We start from the raw sequence: 25,105 nt of genomic DNA on the forward strand, positions 1-25,105 counted from the left end.
CTTGAGGTTTTTGCAAATTTATTAAAAATAAAAAACTGAGAAATCACATGTTCATAAGTATTCACAGCCTTTGCTCAATACTTTGTCGATGCACCTTTGGCAGCAATTACAGCCTCAAGTCTTTTTGAATATGATGCCAACAAGCTTGGCACACCTATCCTTGGCCAGTGTCGCCCATTCCTCTTTGCAGCACCTCTCAAGCTCCGTCAGGTTGGATGGGAAGCGTCGGTGCACAGCCATTTCAAGATCTCTCCAGAGATGTTCAATCGGATTCAAGTCTGGGCTCTGGCTGGGCCACTCAAGGACATTCACAGAGTTGTCCTGAAGCCACTCCTTTGACATCTTGGCTGTGTGCTTAGGGTCGTTGTCCTGCTGAAAGATGAACCGTCGCCCCAGTCCGAGGTCAAGAGCGCTCTGGAGCAGGTTTTCGTCCAGGATGTCTCTGTACATTGCTGCAGTCATATTTCCCTTTATCCTGACTAGTCTCCCAGTTCCTGTCACTGAAAAACATCCCCACCGCATGATGCTGCCACCACCATGCTTCACTGTAGGGATGGTGCCAGGTTTTCCCCAAATGTGACGCCTGGCATATACACCAAAGAGTTCAATCTTTGTCTCATCAGACCAAAGAATTTTCTTTCTCATGGTCTGAGAGTCCTTCAGGTGCCTTTTGGCAAACTCCAGGCGGGCTGCCATGTGCCTTTTACTAAGGAGTGGCTTCCGTCTGGCCACTCTACCATACAGGCCTGATTGGTGGATTGCTGCAGAGATGGTTGTCCTTCTGGAAGGTTCTCCTCCCTCCACAGAGGACCTCTGGAGCTCTGACAGAGTGACCATCGGTTTCTTGGTCACCTCCCTGACTAAGACCCTTCTCCCCCAATCGGTCAGTTTAGATGGCCGGCCAGCTCTAGGAAGAGTTCTGGTGGTTTCGAACTTCTTCCACTTACGGATGATGGAGGCCACTGTGCTCATTGGAACCTGCAAAGCAGCAGAAATTTTTCTGTAACCTTCCCCAGATTTGTGCCTCGAGACAATCCTGTCTCGGAGGTCTACAGAAAATTCCTTTGACTTCATGCTTGGTTTGTGTTCTGACATGAGCTGTCAACTGTGGGACCTTATATAGACAGGTGTGTGCCTTTCCAAATCATGTCCAATCAACTGAATTTACCACAGGTGGACTCCAATTAAGCTGCAGAAACATCTCAAGGATGATCGGGGAAACAGGATGCACCTGAGCTCAATTTTGAGCTTCATGGCAAAGGCTGTGAATACTTATTTACATGTGCTTTCTCAATTTTTTTATTTTTAATAAATTTGCAAAAATCTCAAGTAAACTTTTTTCACGTTGTCATTATGGGGTGTTGTGTGTAGAATTCTGAGGAAAAAAATGAATTTAATCCATTATGGCTGTAAAGGCTGTAACAAACATCAAATAATGTGTTGTAATGTTATTATAGTACAGGGTTAAAGGAATTTACATATCACTACTTTTTGCTTTTATTAGCATTTTCTATACTGTCCCAATTTTTTTGTAATTGGGCTGTAGTTCAGGTCCTAAGTTGGTTAAATGTTACTTCATTAATTTTTGGATATTTCAATTTTTTGCTATCATTTTAAAGGTTCATTGGATTTCTTATATTTTTCCTCCAAAATTAACTCTAATTTATAGAATTCAGTTTAAATTTATTTCTGATTTACATTACTGTAGTAAATCGGTTTTTCAGTTTTTGTTCTCTTAATATACAAGTTTCTTCAATATTACCCTTATTTCCCTATTTTGATTAAAAACATTTGCATCACTCTTGCAATTTTTACATTTGTGATTTGTATATTTACAGATCTCCATTTTTTTGTTTACACATTTTGATATTCCTGCTTATTTCCTTGTCTTTCAATGCTATAGTTTGGTTTATAGCACCCATTAGCATTTAGGCATCAGCCTGTCTGACACAAATACAGACAATAGTGCAGCATGGTTCTTCATACTGTAATTCTGAACGTGCTTTGAAAGAAAATGTACTAAATGTGGCATCCGTCCCAATAGTTGCCACTATTTCAACACAGGCCTTGAGTCACAGGTTTGACTTCAGGTCAAGATACTGCTTGTATGTTGTTTGCATACATTAGACCCTTGAGCAAGTCCATATTAACATCAGGTGAAAACACCAAAACCCAGCAAGGAACTATGATTATTCCAATAATAATGTAAAGTTTACTGCTAAAAATAGTTTTATAAAATCTTACATTGCTCAGCAAAGTTTGAGCACATCAGGTATGGAACACAAGACTCCTTTGCATACTGTATCTTAGTTTTACCAACACTTTTTAAAGTGAATTGTAAATTAAAAGCAGTATTCAAGAATGTAAGTTGTGCAACAAATATCATGAATATATTCAAAGTATTTTCAGACAAAGCCAGCATCACAGTGGTTGCGACGTGTAGCAGTAAAAGGCAAAATTGTGTGGATATAGTGGACAATTTCAACTTGCAAGTGTTGTTATGGAGTCCTGTTCTAACTGCTACAGGTAAAATACTTGAAGAGCATAGGTAGTCAAAGAAAATGTCTGTAGATCATGCAAATTGCCTTACACAAAGTGATCAGACCATGCATTAATCTAAGATACCAAATCCAGTAATATAGCAAATTCTGGTCACCTCAACATTCAACAACACATGCCACCAAAGAAACTGCCTATTTCATGAGGATTTAGTAATAAATTCTATATAACAATTACAATAAATTAAATATATAAATTACATTATATTCTTCAATATAGTGTGGTCCACCAGGATGGCACCGCCAGCTGAACCCGACACAGACACGCGTGGGACACAAGTTCAATGCAGACTAGGTTATTTTCTCTTTTTCCCTTGTGGGAAACACCTTCCCCGTTCCCCAGAAGTATGACATAGTCCAAGCACAGCACAATTACTCCCTTCTTTTACTCTTTTCCTTCTCTCCTCCTTCAGTCCTCGGGTCAAGGTTTGTTGCTCCTCCTCCTGACACTGGCTTCCCAAGTAGTGGCTGCTGGCTTCTTTTATAATGCACCCAGAAGTGCTCCAGGTGCTTGATTACTCATTTCCGGCAGCACTCTGGGTGTAGCAGAAGAACTGCCCATAAGGGCTCAGCAGCTCCTGCTGCAGTACCCACTGGCGGCGCCTGGGTTGCCATCTAGTGTCCTGGGGGAGGTAATGCTCTGACCACACTTGCTCCCCAGTCCTCCCAGTGTGGAGGCGACCCAGCCGGGCAACAGCAACAATAGACACATGACAGAAGCAACATGATAGGGAGGGGCTGCCGCAGTTTTATACCTTTTTATGATAAGGTCCCCGGTACATTTAAAATAGTCTATATTGTACAAGGTTAAAAGGGACAGATTATGCAGATTCTATAACTTATCTGTTGGGTACCAAATTTATTTACTACCTAACACTGTGATATTTCCTGCAATCTCATGTATTAATACTAATATGTGCAACAGTGCAAAAATATGCATACCGATTGAATGGAGCTACTAAATATGGGCATACATATCAATATTGCATTTAAACAACACATATAGTAAACATTTAAATGCACTCCAGGAAAAAAGTCTAAAATTTGTAAATATTTTCTTATTAGAAAAAAATTCTTATGAACAGCATCTGGCTATAAGAAAGATACACAGAAGTATCTTAGTCAGAATTATAGCGATATTTATTTACACTAATATTTACAACAGTAGTGAGCACAATACCCAGTGCCGCAGCACCAATCACCCCTTCAGTCCTGGCCACAACACAATGCCTTCTATCAGTCTCACAATACCTTCTCTCAGTCCGCCTCCACTCCTCTCCACCAAGCTTCGTCCACTTCTACCCGACTCTTGCTCCTGACTGGAGGGAGGCGGCCCCTTTTATACACCCCGGAAGGACTCCAGGTGCTTCCTGAGGGTTTCTGTAGTCACACCCCTGTGTGGCAGAAGCTCCGACGGTATATCCGGAAGTCCTCCGGGTGTCCCTAATCCTCTTCCCCCCAGTACTTCCGGGTGTGGCAGAAGTACTGAGGTCCAGGGCTCCCAAGGCATTGGGGTGCCTCCTGGCGGTGACCACGGGCCCCTACAGGGTTGAGCTTCCATGCTGTGTACCCGTGGCCCCCAAAGCAACCAGAGCGGACGCCCCCTCGTGTTATGGAGGCGGCACAAGCCCTCCTCCGGTCCTCCTGGGCATCCCATCCGGGTAGGAACCCCAGCCGGGTGCCACGGCACATTGTTATTAATCACTTTTCACAAAATTGAGATAACTGGACCAGTCATCTACATGAACTGCCTTAGTTGACATGAAAAAGCAGAGTCTCCTTGAACAGTAAATTTTTGTAATACAGTATTTTTTAAATTAAGTTTCAAATTACAACATTCCAAAAAAATTAAAGCAATTATCAGTACATCTTTTACCAGGCTGTGGGGTCATTATATATTGCTGGTGAAGGCTGTACTCATTCCAAAGTTTGCAGAATGCAGAATTACAGTTTAGTTATACTGTACAGACACATGGAAACTTGGGGGGATGTAACCAGCATGTAAGAAGTTAAGGACATGCAACCAGCATAAAGTTACAGGGAAAGTAATTGAAATTGTTGTTTCACCTATACATTAATGTATTTATTATTATTTAATTTATAATATAACATTTTCAGAACACAATTCAGTTGGACTATGGATTTACTTCATTTACTTTAATATCCTGCTAAAATTGCATTTCTCTGTTATGCCTTTAAGCTTACATAAATCATCCTTGATATATAACATGAAATGTCCTGGATCATTCCAGATTTTAAGTTCACTAGTTGAAGGCTACATGCTTTTAACCAATACCATTTTTTTACCTGGTACTACAACACTTTGTTAGAGGTATACCAAATGTGGCACACATTAAAATGTTTACTAGTTAGCATTTATGATGCTCCATAGCATCATCAGACCACAAGACACTTTAACAAATCCTAGTGAGGGAAGACTTGCAAAGATTTTGCCAGGCTAGAAAGTTTTGCCTGGAATGTGGATGCATTAATATCTATAATGGCTGCAATTCATTTCTGGAACCCTTCACCCAAAAATTTTTTTTTCACCTCTTTCTTGCTCCATGTTTGTAGTAATGAAAGAGGAAAAAAAATTCTCACGTATTTATGGAGAATGGATATAAAGTTCATGCGACAGGCTTCTATGGGGACCAAAAAACATCACTCTCATTTAAGTTTGGTCTCCAGCCATGTAAATCACACTATTTTGGAATACTCATTATCATGAAACAAATAAATTACATTTGTATACAACGAATTAGCACTTTGGCCACTGAACAAAAACTTTCTGCTTTCTGCATTTGATACGGAGATATCTTAATATTGTCCTTTGGGGACAGTCATACCACATGCACTTCAGAAGTCGTCATCCACCTGAAACTAAGCATGTTCTGGCCTGGCCAGTTCTTGGATGGGACACCATTAAGGAAAAGCTTGGGATGCTGCAAGATGATGTGCTGGTGGTCTGAACGTGAATCCCAATGCCTCAGTGCAGTGACGGGGACATTGTGCTGTAAATAAGATGGCACCATCCTTCAGATGAGATGTATAAACAAAGGTCCTGATTCTCTGTATTCATAAAATATCCCTGGCCATCCTTCATAAACTTCAGAGTGTAACCGGATGTCCAGGCTAAACTGCCCTCCATAGCCTAATGATACTAGCCCTCTAATCATCCCCTGTCTCCAATTGTCTCTCTCTCATCACTTCACCAACTGTCAATTTCAGGTTAAGAAGTAAATAAGGTAACATACTTAGTAGTTATATGCATGGAATTTCTGTCAAAATGATTTATGACCTTTAAGCCCCACCCCCTTTGGACTTTAAGCCGGAAGTACCACCCTTCGGACGGTTAGACAGGAAGTCCCGCCCCCTCCTCTGATTGGTGGATTTGATGGATGCGCCCCTTTACTCTGATTGGTGGATTTGATGGATGTCTGCCCCTCCTTGATCCCACCCTTAACCACCTGTTTACCCCCTTCCTTGAACCCACCCCATCCACCTGTATGCCCCCGGAAACTGTCAAGAGCAGCCCCCCCTTCTCCCAAAGACAAGTCCAGACTACGCTGTTAGCAGGCACGAGTCTGGGTCTTGCCTGCTTCTGTGTGAGGTCGAAGCTCCAAGCGTACACGCCGGCACACGCGGAGACTTCGAAATAGGAGTTGCCGGCTCTCTGTCTGTACAGAGACTGACTGAGCGCACCCGTTAGATCCAAACTGACAGCCCCTGTGCATAAACAGCTGTGCCTAAACCATACCTCCTCCAATCCCAGGCGTTGGGGAGGTGCGTTTTACAGCTCCTAGGTAACAGGTTAGGGGAAGGAGGGGAGTGATTCACAGCTCCTAGGCAACAGATTGCGTCCAAAGTGAAAATTGGCCTTACCTTGCGGAATGCCGCTTGTAAAACAGATGAGACATTCCAAAAACACGGATGGCAACGGACATTAAGAGTGTTGGTTAAAATGATTGTAAACATTTGCTATCATAAAGTACTTCCAAACCTCCGCCCAACCATCTGTTTTCTCCGGAAACTGTCAAGAACCAGTGATGGATGGGTGCCCCCCTCCTTGAACCTCCGCCCAGGCCCTCCTGTATCTATCTATGACTTTAAAGATCTATCCTTTGCTTTAACACATGTAAACCATTTTTTATTTGATCTAAGTCAAGCATAGAGAAAGCTCCCAGACATTCTCTGCTTATTTGCATGTGTGACTTTTAATCTTGTGCAGCCCACTGTATCCATTCACGAGTAATGACCGTCTTGTGAAATCTTTGCATCAGGCGGTGTCTCTTTCGGGCATTAAATGATGCATATAGAATAAATTGAGAAATGTTAACATTTCCATAAATAAACTACGGTAGGACAAATCATCAGAACATCGGCTCTCTGTCTGTACAGAGACAGACTGAGCTGGCAGCCTCTGAGAGCACCCGTTAGATCCAAACTGACAACCCCTGCGCACACATGTGTCAATCAGTCAGCTCCCCTCCCACTCTTCTCCCGGAATGGGAGTGCGCACTAAGTTTGCTCGCGCGCTGCATCTCAGAGCACGAGTTAAGGGATTTAAAAATCACACTCACATTTTAAATAATCAGCGACCCTAAGGTTTCATATGGCGTTTAGATTTCTGTTATTCTGATAATCCCAAAATGAAGCCACGGCCCATGTCTATAGCTGCACTCTTTAGGAGCACGCAGCTTGATTCAGCCCCTGCGCGTAAACAGCTGTGCCTAAACCACACCTCTTCCAGCCTCAGGCGTCGGGGGTGTATCTAGGAGAACAAGTTAAAGGATTTTTAAAAAATCACACAGTTAAATAATAGGCAACAGCACCCTTTTACATGGCATATTAAAAAAGCTATCCTCGAGTGTATAAAAAGTATTTCTCACACAGATTTTTTTAGACATTTAAATGTTAGAAAGTCTTCTACGGTCAGTCATTCTGGGAAAAGAGAAAGCGCCTTAAAACAAATCAGAAATCATTTACAAAAATACCGCTCTTTTCTCAATAAAAAGAGTGGCTTTTATAATCAAACACATATCTTTGCTTGCCCCGAGAAGGACAAGATGAATTTCAGCCATGACGGTGCGTTTTCACAAATTATTAAATGAAGTATACTTCTAATGACTAGAACTAAATGAAAAATACTTGTCGTTTATACAGGATTCCCCGCAGAAAGCGGTCTGTCTCCAAATCACGGTAAGTCCCTTTCATGATTCTTATAAGCGTTAAACGAGCATGTTTAAAAAACGGAATTTTGAATCCTTACATTTCTTCCTTAGAAATATACATTCAAGCCGGCTTGGAAAGCGGTAAGGGCCTTTTTAAAAATGATAGATGTTTACAAAGTACATGATGTGCGCGAGCCTGTGTAAGAGCGCAAGTATTTGTTTATGATCAGTTTTTTTCAATCCGTCTGGTGAGATTATAAATGGGCATGTTTCTATCTGTCTAACGTTCACGAAATTATAAAGTTTGTTGTAAAAATATGAGCGTTTGAATCCTTTAATTTTTTATTTTTAGAGGATTATATCCCCGTAGAGTCTCCGATTTATTATACGGTTTCAGGTTGTAGCGGGGCCACATAGTTAGTGTTAAATGTCAGTTCTGAGTGCGTCTCGTTTCATTGTCCCGTTTACTGTTTGTATGTGTATCAGTTAATGCCGTCCCCGTAAAGGGGGACGGATGATGGAAGGAGACCACAGCCACAAACCTGGAAAACACCTGTCCTTAATTAATCAATCACAGCCGTCACAGGACTATTTAAGCCAGCAGGAGGAGAAGGAAGGAGAGAAGGAGATTTTTTTTCACATTCACGACCACGAGCCATCTGTACCTGTTATTTTCCACATCGCGCTTTTCCATCCAGTTTGTTTTTCCATCCGCCGGACTTGCATCAAGGACCTTATCACGAGAGACCCCGGGGTCGGAGTTAATCATCCACCACGCACCGAGGATTCACGGTGAGGCTGCTCCATTTTTTCCGGGGAAAATCAAACGACTCATTTTCACTAATTCAGTCAACCGCATCCAGGACAGTTTCTTTATTACCGGACTCACGTTCACATTCACTTCCATATATCATTCAATTCTTGTTATTCGTGTTGTGTGTTTATATGTTACAGGGACAAGGGAGGGTTTTTTGTTGTATTTATATTTGGTGGTGTCTTGTTGTTGCTGGGGTGGAGGGATATTTATATTTATAGGTTTCTATTTTTTGCATGTCTTGTTTCATTTAATCCGTTTAATTTTACATCCTGTTTTTATGTACTTATATTTTCACCATCGATTGTGGGGAAAAGTTTAATTGGTTAGAAGTACAGCTTGATAGTTAGATTATTTTTCAGTAAATCATCCAGGCCACAGGTCTTGGAGGTGTAGCTGTCGGCTGGGTAAAGGGGTCGGCCGTTACAAGGCAAGACCCTTTTTAAAATGCTTTAGGCTTGTAACGTGTTTGTGTAGGAGCGTCAGAGCGCACGAGTGTCAACGCGCTCGTGCGTGCGTGAGCTAGGGCACGCGCTGGTCTCTGAAGCTTTCATTCATTGCACTAAATGTATTTATTTTAATACCTTCCAGATTTCCAAAGTCCGGGCGACTTGTAAACGTGTCCAGTGTATTGTTCATGTGTAAATGAATAGGTTTAAGGGACTTGTATCTTAAGAACTAGGCTGTCTGTTTTGATAAAGTTTTTATCCATCTTGGTGTAGGGATTGAGGTTTGTTATAGTGTTTCAGGTAGTTACAAAATAACCTATTTAGTTCGAGAGTCTGTCTAGCGAACGTAAAATAGAATTTTTTTTTTTTTTTTATGGACAAGCATCTAGCGGAATAGAGTCTGCAGGTTGATAATGCATGAGCTGTGGGTGCGTGTGTGGTTTGCTTGATTTAAAGAGAGCATGCCTGTTTTTTAATGAAGCGCCACAAACCTTGGAAGCTTAGGACTTTTTTGTTTTTGTTTTTAGAAGCTAGTCCTTTACAGAGTGAAGAAGTTTCTCAAAGGGCATCCTCCGGGTTGACCAATCGCAGTAAGTGTCATTTCAGTTTATGAAGGCATACATTGTGAAATGAGGCCTTTAAGTAAAAAGTTCATACGTTTTATTTACAGGCCCCCCGGGTATTTTAACGCAAGTGCTGGACGGATCAGAAAATATAAACTTGTATCGTAACTGGCAGAATCTACAAACACCTCCACCCTCTAAGAGGCGTTCAGTATTCTCCGGCGCCCTCTGGGAGCGGCGTTCAGTATTCTCCGGCGCCCTCTGGGAGCGGCGTTCAGTATTCTCCGGCGCCCTCTTTTTCTAACAGGCGGACCCCTTTGTCGGCACCGCTTCACTCTGAACATGGATATCGGCTTATAAACCGCTATTCCCTTCGTCCTCACTACCAGCAGAGACATCGACAAAGACTGGAGCGGCTGACCGCACGACTTCGGCAATTACTGGTGGACTTTGTAGAATTGGGGGCTCCTGTGTACAACTCCACACCCGAAATGTGTTTAGACTGATGCATATGAATGCCTTTTACATCCATCTAACCCGTAAATAAAGGAGCCGTTTTATATTATTTTTTATGAAAATGATATTCTTTGCAAAATATTATTATTAAGCCGTCCGGGGTAATCTCGAGTCTCGACTCTCCACAGCCCTCTACTTCTCATACGGACAATCCTTCCTCTCCAGACCCGTCAGTAAACTCCCCGCAGCCCTCCACTTCTATAACGGAGCGTCCAAAATGTAACAATATCGAGATTAGACACCGTTTCAATTTTTCTGAGGCCTACACACTCGATTCATTCGCCGAAGTTTTTAATCATATACACGAGACCCTTCAACAAATATTAGACAGTTTTACGAGCACTTTGGATCCTAGGGATCTAGTGCAGTTAGAATTACAGGCCGAATCACTCAACTCCAGTGTTTTTTCCCTAATCCCCGCGGGTATGCTTTCTGTGGAGGATTTTTTTAATCAAATTGAATTATTTCTCCAGAGCCACGCTACTATTTTAGCCGATTCCAGTCTGACGCTAATCGTTCAGGTAGTCAGGGTTCCATCTGGGGGATCTAGGTGTAAAGCCCGTACTCTTTTCAACGATATAATCGTTCAAAAGAAACGGAAACACCTATGGATCTCCTTCAATCCGGATGATCGGTGCTGTTTTGCCAGATGTTTGCTGGCTGTATTAAATACTAGGTTTAGAAACAATCAGAAATTGTGTGAACAAGAGGCTCGTCGAATACACGTCAGGGTCGGATTAACGACGGATCAGAAAGTAACGTTTTCAGATGTTGAAATGTTTGAGAGGTTAATGGGAATTAAAATTATCGTCTGGTACCGGGAACCGAGCACTAGCGCTTTTTTAAAATTTGAAGCGTCCAGGGCCAGAAATACAAAGACGGCTATCCTGTTTTTGCATCACGAGCATTATTATGGTATTTTGAATCTAAAAGGCTTTCTGGGATTTGACTACATCTCTGATTTTTGTTACACGGGGAATTCTAATCCGTCACAACATCGTTGTGAACAGCACTGTGACGTCTGTTTATCTACAGACTGTCAAAGGGTTGATGGAGAGGCTTTTCGATATGCCGATTGTCGGCGTTTGTCGATCAAGGCTTTGCTTCAAAATCCACAAAACGCGCAAATGGAATGAAAAGACGCGCAGGTCTGAAAGTATCTGCGACGTCCATAAAGTCTGCCCCCTCTGCAAACTGAGATACACCTTGAAAGACGCTTCAAAACCTCACAAGTGTCGAACCAAACACTGTCAAGTTTGTAGAATGGTCCTGAAAAAATTGGATGAAAATCATCAGTGTTTTATTCAATGTTTACCGCAAAGACCGCACCAGGAAAAGTACGTTTTCTATGATTTTGAGTGCTGTCAAGATGACGGCATCCACGTCCCCAATTACATTCACTGGTCAATCGTGGAGTTGGGCCGGGGAGGACTGCATCACAAAGTTCTTCCACAGATATCGACGTCAAGAAATACCAAGAGTACACGTTCATAGCTTATAATTCTAAGGGGTATGACGGCTATTTCCTAATGAAATATCTCGTCGAGAGCGGGCAAACTCCGACGGTTACAGCTCAGGGTTGTAAATTAATTTGTTTTATAGAAGAAGATTATGATTTGAGATTTATCGACTCGTTGAGCTTCTTACCCATGAAACTGTGCGGTATGCCCAAAGCCCTGGGATTCCAGGCTCAAAAAGGATACTTTCCTCATTTCTTTAACACCGTTGAAATCAAAATTACATCGGCCCATACCCCGAGCCTAAATATTATGGCATTCAGCACATGATGAGCCGGGAAAGAGAGGAATTCTTGTCTTGGTACGATTCGATTAAAACCGGTACCTTCAACTTTAGACGAGAAATGGCTTACTATTGTAGAAACGACGTGGTTATTTTGAGAACGAAATAAATCGGAGGTGCATGAAATTTAGAGAGGAAGTGCTCAGGATCGGTAATATCGATCCTTTTCAGTGTATGACCCTAGCTTCTCTCTGCCTGTCCATGTACAGACAAAATTGCATGCCTGATAATGCGATTGGAATAATTCCGAGTGATCATTACAAAAGCACTCACAAAGCTTATTCTAATGCCTCTATTCAATGGCTGATGTTTCTTTCCGAGAAGGAAAACATAAACATTCGACACGCCCTGAATCACAGTGAAGTAAAGATGGGGTCCTTTTATCTAGACGGTTACACCGAAGTTCAGGGCGTCCCGACGGCCTTTGAGTTTGCCAGATGCTTTTATCACGGCTGCCCCAAATGCTACGAGGCGCAAGCTAAACATCCTCTCACGGGGGCGCCTTTTGCCGATTTGTTTAAGACGTTTGACGACAAGCTGAAGGAATTGCGTGAAAAATTTAATCTGACAGAGTGCTCTGGGAGCATCAATGGGAAAGCATGAAAAAAGAGGACTCGGAGCTTCAGGATTTCTTAAGACGCTTTGAGTTTCCTGAACCTATCAATCCCCGTGATGCCCTGTATGGAGGGCGCACCAACGCTATCAAATTATATCATAAGGTTCAAGGCGCTGAGCAAATGCATTATTACGATTTTACAAGTCTGTACCCTTACGTCAACAAAACAAAAACCTACCCGATCAGCCATCCAACCTTTGTTTTTGAGGACTTTGGGGATCTTAAACATTACTTCGGGCTCGTTAAAATCACCGTGCTACCCCCTCACAATCTGTATTTTCCGGCCCACCCTTTAAGAATTTGCGGTAAATTGATGTTCACTCTGTGTTGTACTTGTGCAGAAACCCAAACAACCACTGGCCTTTGCCGTCACAATGATCGGGAAATGTCTTTAACAGGAACCTGGTGCAGCGTCGAAATACTAAAAGCCTTAGATAAAGGGTATAGAGTTTTAAAAAAACACGAGATATGGCACTACGAACAGAGCACCTCCGATTTATTTGCCGATTACATCAAAATTCATCTGAAAGGCAAACAGGAAGCCTCTGGGTGGCCCTTGTGGGCCCAGGAAGAGGCCTCCCGCCGGCGCTATGTTGAAGACTATTTCATAAAAGAAGGCGTCTTATTGGAGAGTGAAAACATCGCTAAGAGACAAATTTCCAAATTATTCCTGAATTCTCTTTGGGGAAAATTCGGTCAGAAGCCTAATCAACCGACCACGACATTTGTTACACACATCCAAGAATTTTTCGATTACCTGTTCTCAGACGTGTATAGGGTGTCCTATTTTGGTTTTGTCAGTGACAAAATCGCTCAAGTGCAATGGAGGTATTCGGATGACAGATACGTTTTACCCGGCCCCGTCAACGTGGTGATCGCCGCTTTTACCACGGCCTATGCCTGCCTAGAATTGTACGATATGCTGGAACGCTTAGGGTCAAGGATTCTGTATCATGATACAGATTCCGTTATTTTCACAGCCTCGCCCGGGCAGTACACCCCGCTGCTCAGGGACTATTGAGGGGAACTCACCAGCGAACTAGATCCTGACGATTTCATAGAAGAATTTGTTTCTGGGGGTCCGAAAACGTTTGCGTACAAAAACGTTCAAAGGCAAGGTCTGCATGAAGGTAAAGGGCATTACTCTCAATCACGAAACGGCTCAAAAGGTTTTGTAGAACACGATCTCACGAAAGAAATAACGATTCGGGGTCCCAGATTCATAGGAACAAAAAGAACCTGACGTTACAAACTCGTCCACTCAGAAAAAGATTCAGAGTGGTGTACAACAAAAGGGTTCTATTGCCCGATTTCACCACTCTTCCTTATGGATACTAAAGAGGGTTTTGACGTTAGACTTCAGCATCCGTTCTCGAAAAAGTCTCGGGACCCTCTTGTTCGGGCAAATCGCATTATGTGAAAAAACTCTTGGAGCACGCGGACCATGTGCTTTCTCGTCACCCCGACAATATAGTCTGGTTTTACAGCTGCTGGCAGCCTCTGTACGACGAGCTACTAGCTCGATTTCCCAAAATCAAATTTTTGGAGGGATTACCCGTCTCCTTAAGCAACGATGAACTACTTCCCCCTGACCGCGTTAACCTGGTGATCGTCGACGATTTGATGGAACAGGCGAGTCATAGCAAAGAGATAGAGCGGGCCTTCACAAAATATACTCACCACAGGAATCTGTCCATCATTTACTTGGTCCAAAATTTATTTTTTCAAGGCAAGAAAAGAACAACGATAAATCTGAACGCCAATTACATTACCCTCTTTAAAAATCCTCGAGATAAACTGCAAATTACCAATTTAGCGCGTCAAATGTATCCTGGGAGGGTTAAATTTTTCTTGGAGGCCTTCGAGGACGCTACAAGACAACCTTATGGTTATCTGTTGGTGGATCTGAAAGGCCCTACGCCTGACGAATTTCGTTTACGTAACGGTTTGTTTCCTCCCAACTGGCCCGCGGTGTACATCGTGAAAACATAAAGACAGGCCAATTTCCCAGTACTTGAGAAAGAGCTGGCATGTCGTGCAGAATAAAAAGAAATTTCCCTCTGCTCAAGGCCCTACACAGGGGTTCCTGTCGCCGAAGAAAAGCGGTGCTGAGCGAGGCTCCGGACGATTTAATTTACGCTCTGTCAGAAATAGCTCTCAATACTTTAAAAGGCCGCGTCCCCATGATGTCCAGACAGTTCAAGCTGCTGAAGAAGCATCGTTGCTCCGTTAAAAAACTCGGCGATAAAAACTCACCATTAAAAAGAAAAAGTCCTTTTAAATCAGAAAGGGGGGTTTCTCGGTGCCCTATTAAGTGCCGCCATTCCTTTCATTACTAGTTTAATAGGATCGAGAGGATAAATATGGAATGCACACGCAAGATGTACCTGGTCCCTCAACAGCAAATGGCTCAATGGCAACAGAAAGCCCCGGCTTCCCCCGACCTTTTAACCTCTACGGAAAGTGAACTGGATAAACAAATGAAATTCATACTCTAACGTAATGACTTGAGCGCCGAGGCAAAAGTAAAACTTTATACATCCGTCTTGCAAAGATACCTGACGTTTGTGAAAAAAAACGGATAAAGAAACCGGGCCTCTGACGTTATTGCTGCCTGCCAAGAGCAAAGAGGAACCGCCTGGGGCTCTCAAAGAACCTCCTAGTAACCCCGAAGACCGGGTGTACGGCGAGGTTTTGAAAAGCGCGCTGGATAAATCAAAGAAATACACCGAAATTATTTTACAGAAAATGTCGTATAACCCTAATATAACCTACTGGAATGGCTTGGGAGAGTTTGTGCTTCGTGGAGAACCGTTACCCGGGACGAATATGTTCGATCTAATGCGGAACTTGACCACCCGACACAACATTCCGTCCTATCGGAGACCTCGGGGGTGGAAAGAATTTGTTAAGGCCCTGGCCAGTTTGAACATTCCGGCCTCAGCCATGCCAAATGCCGACACAAGAGAACTTTTAGAGAGTTTCAAACCCTCTGCCACTATCGCTGCTGCTGCCACGGCCTCTGCTGCTTCCGCTACACCTGTTGGCAAGAAAACCAAATCTCGTAAAAAGAATGAATGGATTCCTTATTGAAATGTAATTATATTTTTGTTTAATAAAATATTACATTTGATTATACAGACTGTCTATTCTTTATTAAGATAATTACAGGCCATAGAACTTTGCATACAGGGTTGATCATGAAAACCTCTGGAAGTGTTCTTAGACAAGGTACTGACAAATTTTTGAACCATATAATCGTTCTTGGTGTCCTCATTAAAATACAGGTTCATGACCTCTTGATAAGAGAGTCCTTTTCCTCTGTGGTGCAGGAAAAAAAAAATACAGTGTTGCCCGCAGACGCTGGAAAACCAGCTTTGAAGCTGTCGGGTATGGTGAATAATTTCTTTACAGTTTCTGTTTAAAAAGCGGTATATTTCCTCAGGAAAATAGCTAAAGTCTGGTGGGGCTCTGTAAGAGTCAAAAAATTCACCAGTTCCGTCTTCTCGGAGATGTATCACCAACCAGTGCTCTCCGGGTTGATTTTGACGGTGAGTATTGACAATGATCATGGCCGGGAGATCCGTAAGTATTTTTTCAGGCAGTTCTTCGCACGCCAACACTCCGTAAAACAGATTTCCTGTGTACGGATTACTGGCCAGGAGTTCCTCGATCTGCAGGGTGTTCATGCTTTTTTAGTAATCATAAAGGATGTTTCTTCTCTGGTAATAATGTTGTCAAAGACGGCGTACACTATTAGATTCACAGTATGGGGTAGGGGCTGTCGAAAGCGTATTTCAAATCTCATGTTCCCAGTTTTCACCAAGGAGAAATGGTCTCCGCATTCTTGATTGGGCGTCAAATCAAAGGCAAACAGGGTGCATCCCTGGGAGAAGTCAGAACGACTGATGGCTAGAGGCTGATCTTTCAAATGTTTTCCGGAGGCCAACACGAGGTTGTAATATTCTCGAGCTGCGTTGTCATTAGCAAAATCGGGCTGAAAGGGCTTGGCTGGAATCTTCTCTCCGTCCAAATACAAGGCCAGGAACTCCACCTGGTTATGCTTGAAATTGAAGGGGTTTCTGGCGTAATCCCCCGAAAAGGCCTCATCATCTACCAGGCCTATGACCACGTACTTGTTCTTGGGACAGCTGCCCAAGTTCTCCTGATTGCTTACTCGTATCCCGGCCGGCATACTGAGAACTTTCATATTCACTCTTTCCACGGGGTACTTGGCATTGGCGGTCGTGAGGGCGTGGGCGTGCCCTAATTTCACAGCCGCCGAAACTTTAACTTTCTTGACAAAAAGAGCGGCGGATAAAATGTTTACTTTGTAGCGCTCGGCATCTCCGGACATCAGACAGAATTCATTTTTGCTCCGCACCATTTTTATTCTGACGTCCACCCCGTTTAGAATTAATTTTTCTTGAAAAAATAGGTCGGAATGAATAGGACCGAGGAGTTCTACCGTTTTACCCTGGGCTGTATAACCGTTTATTTTTTTAAATCCTTCATTCGGGCCGTCCAAGGCGGTGTTTTCATGTTCGTTGGCCGTGTCTTTGTAAAAAAGACCCGACGCAAATTGGAACCTGAGAGTTTCATTGCTGTAATTTAACAGGCCCTCAAAAAGAGCTCTGTATGGATAAAGGCTGGAACTCTGTGATATTAAGCGGTCTCCGAGGGTCACATCCACTTGTGATAATAAAGCGCCTATCGGATAATTAACAAAGGCTACCTTGGCCACGGGGGCCGGATTAGTTCTGTCGGCGTTGACGATTTTGCATCGGACGTGTAGAAGCATGTTGTTCAGATCCAAGTAGTCTTCACCGTTCCCAGTAATCAGAAACTCTAGCGGCGTGACTTCAGATAGAGCCGAGAGAGGGGGTACCTCGACGTAGATGCTTTTTTCTACGCTTGTCTGAGTATAGGGTACCGTCAACAAATCTAATTCGGATTTCACACACTCTTGAGACAGGCGATGAACGTTAAAAAATGTTTTTCGATTTCTTTTTTCTGCGGGACTTATCCTTGTGGCGGAGAGAAGAAAATGATGTAAAAGCTGAACGACGTGTCTTTTTGAGCATGGGTCCGGCAAGCGACTCCGGGAGGTCGCTTACGTTTAGTTTTTCGCATGACCATCAGCCCTGAAACCCCCTTGATTTTCTTCGCTTCCTCGAGACATAGCTCCGGACATGGCCCCCGCCACCACGTCTTTGACGATATTCTTGGCGGCTGATTTAATGTGTGGTTTGACGATTTCGAATCCTCTTTTCAAGAGAGGCAAAGCTCTTCTAAACAGACCTCGAAATATTCCTCCAATCCCAGAACCGTACATCATGGGAGCCCCTGAAAACCCGGGGAGTCCGCTACCCGCTTGGGATTCGTAATAATGCTAGGGTCCAGGTAAGATCTCATCTCTGTATTAGTCGTGCACGCACCTCTTAGAGGGTCTGAAATGTAACTTGACTACGACCTTGCCAAACTGAAATGGAACTGCTTTGTTCTGATCCGTCTTTATTTCAATGGTCAAAGTATCAAACTGAGTCTTGCTGACCGGAACATAGTGCAGCTTGTCGTAGGCGATTGTTTTAATCTTATTCATCTCATCCTCAATATGTACGCATCTCAAGAGAGGGACGTAGCTGTCTCCGACTCTTTGATGAGACACACTGTCGCTATAGACGTACATGGTATAAAACCCCGCTCTGATATCCGCGGGGTAAGGAGCATCATTCGTCAGTCCTACAGTCATGTCCGAATGGGCTCCTAGAATTCTTCCCAGCTGTCCCCTGATGTGAAGAGTTTCGTCCTTTGCTGTGTTTAGGACGTAGAATCTTCGCTCCAGAGTGCTGTAGCGGAATCTCACTGTTTTCCGGTATCAGTAAGCCTGAAGAGCCTGCCTCAAAGGCTTTGGGTTCTTTCGCCACCGCTTCATTCATCTTAGAGGTCACTTTCTCGACGCTAGAGTAATAGCCCGTGGGAATACTATAAAACCTGGTTAATTGCGGGGAAGCCACAATAAAAGCGTTATCCGGTTTGTCTAGGGTGTTCCAGGTGTGAGGATACTGGATTTCGGCCAAACCAACTTCCCAGGGACCCTGTAGTTTGATGGGTGCGGCTAATTTGACGGTAAACTCGGCGATGGTATTGTTAGGGAAAACATCTCGGGAAGAATTGCTAGGAAGAACGACGTAAAAGCTTTTTCTCTCCATGGTGAACACCCCTGTGAATGAATCACTAATTTTCGCTTCTCAGTATTTAACGTCTTGCACGTAGCTTTCAGGGATCCAACTGTTAAACTTTTCGGGCCATCCGAGCCATTTCACCAAAATGTTTTTTTCTATCAATCTTTTTTTTCGCCAAAACCTTTTCAATCCTGAAGACTTCCGGTCCTCGAATCTTTTGTAAATCCGCGTCATAAAAAGGAGTCTATAATATCTTCGCTGTCATAATCTTTCAGCTTGTAGACCGGCGGTTCCCTCAGGACTAGTTCAGAAACGGTAAATACCTCGTCTGAAAAGGTTTGTTCATATCCTTTGGTAAAAGGATTCTGGGATTTCAACACTCTCACCGTATCCCCGACTTTAAACTTATATTTTGGATTTCTTTGGGGTTTAGTTAGGCCGTATAAGTTTTTAAAGACTTTCCAAGAATTGGAACTATTCACATGGGCGGGGGCCATTTTTATACTTCAGTGATGGCTCAGATTATAAGATTTCACCAAGTCCTGTAGCCCCAACAGATAGGACCGAGTATTCCGGGAACTGAAATAACGCCACATTTTGGTCTTCAGAATTCGAATGTATTCTTCACCACCGAAGCCTTTAATTCACTAGCGGTGGTAAAATGCTTAATCCCGTATTTATTGAGCAGGCTTTGAAAGTCCCGATTGAGAAACTTTACCGCTATCGGTCTGAAGTTTAACGGGAACTCTACCTTCCTCCAAAATTTCTCGAAAAGCCCTCGTTACTTGTTTACCCGTTTTGTTTTTCAGTACCCTGACCCAGGCATATTTAGAAAGAATATCTATACAAGTCAGTAGATACTTGTAACCTTGGATATAGTCGGCCAGGTTTGTCATATCCACCAGATTCATCTGCCATTGCCCATCTATATTGGAAACATATACCTTATTCCTTTTAAAATGGACTCTGGTCAGCTTATGGATCGTGTAGGTGTATTGCCCCGATAACCAATCAGATACCTCTCGATCCCCAATATGGTGCCCCGCATGCCGGAGAGCTCTTTTCAAGGAATCTTTACCCCCCAAGCCCCCGGCGTTCTCGGAGTTATGTTTTTTCCAAGACCTGCTCCATCACCGGTGAAAAAACAGACAACACGTAACCATATAGAAAACATTTATTTAGGATTCTGAAATGTTCAGAAGGGTGCAGCTTCAGGTACAGAATTACATCTCAGTTCTATCATATCATTAAATTCCAGATCACATTCAGTCCACAGGTTCATACTACCCTCATGATTAAAATTCCGCTTACAAAACACATTTGCCACACGACTGCCTACAGAGTAGGAGTATTCATCCATTTCATAAAATGACTGCATTACAGTATCATGAATAGAGCTGGTATTATCAAACTCACCCACAGTCTTTTCAACCACAGCGTGTATTTTGTGTATCGGCAGTAGAATATTAAAATAACCTAGAATTTTCACCGCCTGTCCTTTCAGCCAAGACTTGCGAAAAATCTTCAGAATCCTCTGAAAGCGTCCTTGACGGTAGGTGGTTTCACGTTCAAAGAGGCAGGTATGTCTTCTCTGGCTGGGATGGTCTATCTCGCAGCCTCGACATTCTTTTTTCTGGTCGTAGTAGAGGATAATATCCAGCAAACACGTCATCAGCCCTTTAACAATTTGCTGAGCCTTTTTCCAGGTTTCAGGCAGCACTCCATCCGGGCAATCCATATCTGTCTCAGACAGTTCGATCGACATCGGTTCCTGCGGACCTTGTCTGATCACCCACGGCTGTCCTGGAGCTAGGTAAGAGATGTCCGTCTGAATAGCCTCGTCTGAGATGTTGCTATCCGTCTGAGCACCATTGGCAGAGACGGGGTTATCCGTCTGATCATCATTAGCGAAGACGGAGGAAGACCACCCCGGACCTTGTCTGATCACCCATGGCTGTCCTGGAGCTAGGTAAGAGATGTCCGTCTGAGCACCCTTGGCGGAGACTGAGTTATCCGTCTGATCATCATTAGCGAAGATGGGTGAACCCCACCCCTGGGGAATGAAATCCGCTGTCCGGCTCAAGGTCTCTTGACCAGAGACTGTAATCAGGTCGTATACTAAAATACCGGAGGCCAGATTCTTGGGGATCTTGAAGACCGTCCGTCCGGACCGAGTTATAGAACTGGTATGATTCAGGCCTTGGAGCCTCAGGCCTTGGAGCCTCAGGCCATGAAGTCTCCGACCAGGAAGCTTCAGGCTTTGGAGCTTCAGGCGGGATCCCCGAGGATGTTACACCGATCCCCGTCATTTCAGAGTCTGTAGCGATCGACATGCTGGGGAGCTTTAAATGGTCCTCTGACTAACAAGCCGAGTATTTATGATGAAAGGGATGGGGCGTGGTGTAAGATAAAGGAGGGTTTTCCATGGCGTCATCACTCGAATCGAGTTACGTTTCAATTTGCAGAATTCAATCCTTCAATACTAAAACCGGCGGACAGTTTTCCTTGTTTTCCTCCGAGGCCTCTCCTGTTTCGCACAACTTAGACCGAGCTTCAGCTTCAAGAAACTCAGACACCAAACATCTTTTAACCCTTCTCAAATGATCCTTCAAATAGATTCTGCGGAACGGACGCTTCACCGGTTTATCGGGCATAGATTCCATTTTTTACATCCGAAGATGTGGCGCTTTTTATACACCACTTTCAGAAGAGGGGGCGGTAGCAAACAGATGGTTGGGGGTCTGGGCGGAAGTTCAAGGAAGGGTCACGCATCCATCACTGGTTCTTGACAGTTTCCGGAGAAAACAGATGGTTGGGCGGTATTTTGGAAGTGCTTTATGATAGCAAATGTTTGACAATCATTTTAACCGGATATGCTTAATGTCCGTTACCCCGTGTCTTTGGAACGTCTCGTCTGTTTTACAAGCGGCATTCTGCAAGGTAAGGTCAATTTTCACTTCGGACGCAATCTGTTGCCTAGGAACTGTGAATCGCTCCCCTCCTTCCCCTAACCTGTTACCTAGGAGCTGTAAAATTGCACCTCCCCAACGCCTGGGATTGGAGGAGGTATGGTTTAGGCACAGCTGTTTACGCACAGGGGTTGTCAGTTTGGATCTAACGGATGCACTCAGTCAGTCTCTGTACAGACAAAGAGCCGGCAACTCCTATTTCGAGCTTGCTGGCGTGTACGCTTGGAGCTTCAACCTCACACAGAAGCAGGCAAGACCCAGACTCGTGCCTGCTAACACCGTGGACGGTTTCTCTATGCTTGACTTAGAGATCAAATAAAAAAAATGGTTTACAAGTGCTAAAGCAAAGGATAGATTATTTTAAATCATAGATACAGGAGGTCTTACCCAAAACAGTAGAGACCGGTGGCTCTGCCCCTTGAAACGCTGTGTGTCTTCAAGAGCAGTGAGCCACCAACAGGCCTGGACTTGTCTTTGGGAGAAGGGGGGGCTGCTCTTGACAGTTTCCAGGGCATACAGGTGGATGGGGTGGGTTCAAGGAGGGGGACATCAGTCAAATCCACCAATCAGGTGGTTAAGGGGCGGGTTCAAGGAGGGGGTAAACATGTGGTTGGGGGGTGTGGGGCAAACAGGTGTAGGGGGCGGACGCATCCTTCAAATCCACCAATCTGAGTAACGGGGCGCATCCTTCAAATCCACCAATCAGAGGAAAGGGGGTGGGACTTCCGGTCTAACCGTCCAAAGGGTGGGACTTCTGGTCCAAAGTCCAAAGGGGGCGGAGCTTAAAGGTCATAAATCATTTTGACAGAAAGTCCATGCATATAACTACTATACTTAAAGACCACACTCACCTGAGTAACCATTAAATTTATTTACCCTCTTCACAGAAAGGTCATCAGTTACTCTGAATGAGAACCATTCTACACATTTCCTATTGCAGCCACTCTGGTAATTGACACATTTTGATTCATCTTGGTTTCCCACAAATCTCCAAACATCTCCATCCAGCCTAATTTATGTTTACTTTTAAAGACATATGTTTGTACTAGGTACAAGTATAATTTTACACATTGTCATTGTTTCATGCTTGAATTTTTATGCACTATAGTATTTACATCTGCTACTTTATAATGTTGTGATTGTTTTACAGTACAGAGTACTGTAAAATGGATGTTATTACGTTTGTGTCTCTAATAGCAAGAAAAAGTCCTGTCAATAAAGTTCAATTTAATTTAGTAACTTGTATAGTCTATATAAACAGCAAAGCATGAACTACCCTTGGAAGAAAGAGCAAGGTCATGCACACTCACTCAGGCCCAGGTTTAGGTTATCAATTAACCTAAATTACCCACATACCCAATCTGCTTTCCATGCATATGTTCATGTGCTTCTACTCAAATTACATTGCAAGGATACAAATAAAACACATTTAAATGTTTAGGTGATATGAAGTTGAAAACCATTCAGAAAAGAGAAAAAAAAATATCTGAACCAAAGGTCCAGCCCCTTCCCCCACTCACAATGCACTTTATAGAGAAAACAAGTCTTCAGCATGGCTTGCTTGTCAAAATGCAACTCAGTTCTATAAATCAAATTTTCACAGGTAAATCAAATTGTTACAATGGATATTGGAACCCTTCCTTGCCATTCATTTTAATTGTGCAAAATATGAAGGCCAAGCCACATTTAAGACCACAATATGGCAGAAGCCATGATTTTGCCAGTGAAGAATGCTGGGGTGAAAAGGAAAATTTAGAAACAAAATGACACCTTTATTTAATTAATGGGAAGACAGATTAAAAAAAAAAATATAATAATTAACAAGTCAAAACACAGTACATTCCCTTGGGACATCCGTTTGGGACAGATGTCCAAATTTAAGAGAAACTATTAGTCTCACCCTATGTATGGGATGTTACAGTTCAAATAAACCTTTAATAGCTTTCTTGATTCAACTTTGATCTGCTAAAAGGTGTACAAACACAAATGTGTTTCGTACAAATATGTCTGAAACCACTGCCCTACAGGTAGTACAATTTTACTACTGAACTGTTTTCTACTGTACTGGCTCTCCGAGGTCCTGAAACAAATGCTTTAAATACATTAGAGCAGTGGTTCTCAAATGCAGTCCTGTGGACACCCCATGGCTGCAAGTTTTTGTTCCAACCAACTTCTGTTTTTAAATGGACTCCTAGGTTAATTAAGTGAGCGGTTATTTCCCGGTTTCTGTGTTTGGGGGTCAATGTAGAAATTACAAAACTAATTTTGTTAACTTTTTATTAAAATGTACTAAGCAATTATATGGGGATGATGTAATTTTTCTTTACTTAACATATTTCATATTGAGCTTACATTCACCTTTCCAGCTGTTCTTCTTTCGGCTGCTTCCGTTAGTAAGTAATGAATTAAACAACCATAACCTAATATGCACATCAGAGGGTCCTTACGCTGAAGTAGTTGCAGCCTTTCAACACCTAGTATTCTTTGTTCAGGTGTCTGCTCTGTTTGTTTTTAATGTCATTATTACAGTATAATGGAGTACACTACCCAGGAAAAAAGGGCCAAACGATAAACAAAAATATTTCTAAATGTCTTATAAATGTTAAAAAAAAAAAAAACAAAAAACAAAAAAAAACCCCTGCATACTGTTATGTTTTTCTGAATGAAGAAGAGTAGAAAACAAGACCATCTAGTTAAACCCTAGAAAAACCCTGGCTGATGATTTCGTAACACCTTCCATCAGAACAGCCAAGTGCTTCTTAGTGGAAAACGAATTTCTGATTACTGGGAACTTAAATGATTAGAATTTTTTTTTCTTACTGTACTTATTTCATCTCCTCCCAACTCAAATATGCCATTTTTGCCAAGCTAGTACATATACACTATGTTGTATGGAATGTATTTGTGAGCATTGTTGGCATTGCTTTACTGTCAATTAATCTTAGGAGACATGCAAGTAAGAATTTCATTGTACCGAGTACACATGACAATAAACTTGACTTGAAAATGCAACATTCCATCAGGTTATAAAGCTGGTCTGATGGATTATATCTCAACATCAGAAGATATTCTGCTCCCAGTAATCTCACACAGAAGACTGTACTAATCAGTTACAAATTAGCATTATCAACAGTCTCAATGACTATAGCAATCACCTTGCAGAATAATTGTAGCCAGCCCCAAAATAGAGAGTAAATTAAGTACGCAAAAACACTCAACAGCATTTGGCACAAGGCAGAAAAAAGGCACCCTTCTATCACAGGGTTTTGGGCTCATCTGAAACCTGCATTTTAGTACTGTCTAATGCAGTAAGATTAGAAAGTCACATGCTCCCAGCAGAGAATGCAGCTCAGCACTGAGAAAAAGATGGGAAAGACACAGTGCTACTCAGCTGTTTGGGACTTTCTAGTTTATGCAAATGAAGCCACCAGCAGATGGGACAGAGCAGGGCATACAAAAGAATA

General features: G+C 42.9%; 1 protein-coding gene across 1 annotated transcript in view; it reads right to left on the minus strand.

Moving 5' to 3' along the window:
• Positions 1 to 25,105, minus strand: part of myripb (myosin VIIA and Rab interacting protein b) — a 602,328-nt gene that overhangs the window by 401,914 nt on the left and 175,309 nt on the right.

Source organism: Erpetoichthys calabaricus, chromosome 6 (genome assembly GCF_900747795.2).
Source record: "Erpetoichthys calabaricus chromosome 6, fErpCal1.3, whole genome shotgun sequence".
In the NCBI taxonomy this organism is placed as follows: domain Eukaryota; kingdom Metazoa; phylum Chordata; class Cladistia; order Polypteriformes; family Polypteridae; genus Erpetoichthys; species Erpetoichthys calabaricus.